This window comes from Acanthisitta chloris, unplaced genomic scaffold (genome assembly GCF_000695815.1).
Source record: "Acanthisitta chloris isolate BGI_N310 unplaced genomic scaffold, ASM69581v1 scaffold45354, whole genome shotgun sequence".
NCBI classification, from domain to species: Eukaryota; Metazoa; Chordata; class Aves; order Passeriformes; family Acanthisittidae; genus Acanthisitta; species Acanthisitta chloris.
This window is the reverse complement of record NW_008671800.1, coordinates 2,046-5,551: the sequence shown is the minus strand read 5'-3', so window position 1 is coordinate 5,551 and position 3,506 is coordinate 2,046.

Here is a 3,506-nt window from a genome sequence, read left to right as displayed (position 1 = left end):
CCTTGTCCCGGATCCCTTTCTCCCAGCCCTTTCCCAGCCTTGTCCCGGATCCCTTTCTCCCAGCTCTCTCTCCCCCTTGTCCCGGATCCCTTTCTCCCAGCTCTCTCTCACATCCCCCCCTTGTCCCACCTGCCCCCACATCCCCCTGTCCCAGCCCTCTCCCAGCTCTTTTTCTCCCGGCCCTCTCTCCAACTCCCTCTCTCCCAGCCTTCTCCCAGATCCTTTTCTCCCACCCCTTTCCCAGATCCTGTTCTCCCAGCCTTCTCCCAGATCCTGTTCTCCCAGCCTTCCAGATCCCTTTCTTCCAGTCCCTTTCATCCCAGGCCTTTCCCAGCCCCTTTTTTCCAGTCCATTCCCAGTCCTCTCCTCAAACACCACCATCCTCCAGCCTTCCTCCCTCTGCCCCTCCCTCCCCACCCTGTTGATCCCTTTTCCCTACTCCTTCACGTGGAACGAATAGAAGAGATCTGTCTGTGCTGATCCCCTCTCTAGTCACTTCGTTAATAACAAACACAGTTATTGTTCTAATACCTTCATGTTAGCATTGACATGAGGAGTTTTTTGTCCAATGTGCTTTTTGATGCCTCCTTACCTCAAAAGAAAGCAAAAAATCCATTTCCTGGAGCAGAACTCTTCTATTCCCCTCCCTGTGGGCACTGTTAAATACACTGGTGTAGTTTATTCCCATTGCTGAGATTTCTCCATGATTTGCTCTGATGTTCATTGCCCTTTTAATTTTATTTTTTCCCCAAGTGAGACATCAGAAAAGTGAGGTACCTGACAAGAGGGGAGTCAGTAGATTCCTTGTAGTGTAACTCCTCACTACAGAAACTGCCAGAAGTTATTTGTTCAGAGGCATTTCTGCAGCTTTTTCCAAGTTCTGAGCTAGTCAGACCATGTTGAGCTGCTGAGGTGTTCACACTTTCTGTTTAAATCTGTCATTTATTTGTGGTGGACATCAGCAAATATCTCCTGGCAGTCTCATCATTCTGAGTTTCTTAACATTCATGTGTTTTTGTTAGGAAAATCAGTTCTTCATGTTGCTGTTAATGGTCTTTGTTCATTGGTAACTTTATTACACCTGTGTCTAACAAGCTGCACATTAAATTGTATTTGCAGAACAGAAAATGTCAATAGTGATTTGTATTGTACAAGTGTAATTTAGCTCTGCATAAAGTCCTTGTTAACCTTTTTTCTTTTTTGTCAATAGCAATATAATTTAAGTCTTTGGGGTTTTTAAAATATCACCTAGAAGAGGTTGTTGGTGGTTTAAACTCCCATACAGACTCCTGAGCAGGGAGGCTGCACTTTACTCAGCAGTGAGGGCAATAACACTGAGCACCTGCATAAAACATTTATTTACAGTGTTCGTTAGCATTAATTGAAGCTATTTCTGGGCTGCTCATTGAGGTGAAGGCTCACAGTGACTGGAAATTGTCCCTCTGTGCAGTGGGGGAAGTCACTCAGTGCCTCAGTGTTGATCCTGGTAGGCAGTTCAGTTCCATAGTTACTACAAGTGAGCTGTTTTAGCAAGAAGTGTAAAGTGAGCAGTTTGTCTCTCATTTTTAAGTTGCCTGTCACTGTCAGAGTTGGAGGTAATTCCCTGTTCTCTCTCTCCCAGAGCTGCTGTATGCCAGCAGTGCAGTGTGGCAGGTTCTAGCTCACAGCACTTCACCTTACCTTAGTTCACTCTCCAGGCTTCTCCTCAAGAAATCCTTTGCTGTGAGAACTTTCTGTCAAACGTTGCATCTGCCCTGGCAGATGCACCATCATGAGGACACTCAGCCACTCCCTGAAGTCAGATCATCAAAGCAGTGTTTGTAACAGCACAGTCCTGGCTGAAAAGCTTGGTGTAGGATAAAAGAGATCATCAGCTGAAACCTGCTGCTTTGTTAAACCACAAGTGTTTTGTCCTCATTTTAGAGCTAACTTGCTTTGTTAATCTTTGAAATACCCTTTTGCTCACACAAACACTCTACAGTCCAAAGGCTGATGAGCAGAGAAGGTGCAGATATGTTGCCTTTTGTATATTCTCAGGTCCGTGCAGGATTAATGTTCCCTGAAACTAGAACACAACTTGAGTGTGTGCAGAACTCAGCATATAGCACATTTGCTTCTGCTTTTTGTCTTTTGCTGTCTGTTTTATCCTGTGGTAACTTGTCAATAAGTGCCTTTAAAAAGCCTCTATGTGCCTCCTCCAGTCACAGTCACACCCTCTAACTCCCCAGTGGGTGCTGAATACTGCAGTGAGATTGCCCTTGCTGTCATACCTCTGTGTATTCTATTGCAGTTTTAATACCTGACAGTTTAGTACCTAGAAATATCACTGTGCAATTACTTTTGGAAAACAAACCAAGCTCTTGACTTGATCTCGTTCTTGCTGTTTACCAAGGAACGGAAATATTTCTTGAACAAGTTGGTGGATCAAGCAAAATGTTGACTTAAAATGCAATATCATGATGTGTTTATTGATTAGCCTTGTCTTAAGAGCCAGTTTTGTTCTTGGTAAACAATCATGCTTTAAAAATAAATCAGTATTTTCTCCACTGACCATGCCCTATATCTGTCCTATGTCTCTTTTTGCCCTTTTGTCTTTTGCTGTCTCTAACTGGATGGGGCTGATGGGATCCACAAATCACTTCAGGAGCTGGATGAGGTATTGTTTTTCACATTTCCTTCTGGCCTGGTGTCTCAAGGCTACATGATTGAGCTAAAATGTTCCTTTTCTGTATTCTGCTAGTATACTGAATTCCTTTAGGTAGGATAAAGTGTCTCCATGTACAGTAGGACAAGGCTGCATGGAGAAGTGCAGCATTTGAGGCTGTAATGTTACACTGTGAATAGATAAATGTCTAAACTCATCTGACTTCTGTATATATATGGGATAAAGTGACTTTGCACAATGAAGCTCTAAACTATTTTTCATGCTAAGCATAAATTATACAAACTTTATTGATCAGGAAATAAGGTCAGGGATAAAAAATAGCTCTTGAGAAAGAATAGCCCAGGAAGGAAAAGGGATTGTTTTTTAAAAAGGGATGGGGTAAGGAGCCACAAAGCTTTCCAGGCCTGATAGAGGGAAAATAGAATTTTGGGAGAAACTAGTCACTGAGGTGTTAGTATGAACTCTGTCCCCGAGAACAAACAGTGAAATAATTAGTCATGTTTCAAGTGGTAAATTCACCATTTTAGCAGCACGTTAGTTTGCAAGAGTGTTCTTTATCTGCCTGGTAGCCAAGTGTCTGGCTAAAACACATTGAGAACAAGTATGGGGGATACTGTTCTTATTTCCTGCAGTTCTAATAAACTCTTTTCCTGAGATTTTCCCAAACGGAATTTTCCAGCTTACCTGGCCTGGTACAATCTGTGCTGCACTGACTGTGAATAGTTGTCTGGTATGAAATGTACCAAGATGAGAATTACTTGAATTCTCACTGCAATACCATATTTTCTCCTTGAAAACCAGCTAAGAATTTATTCTAAGAGTAGCTTTCAGACCCTGTAGG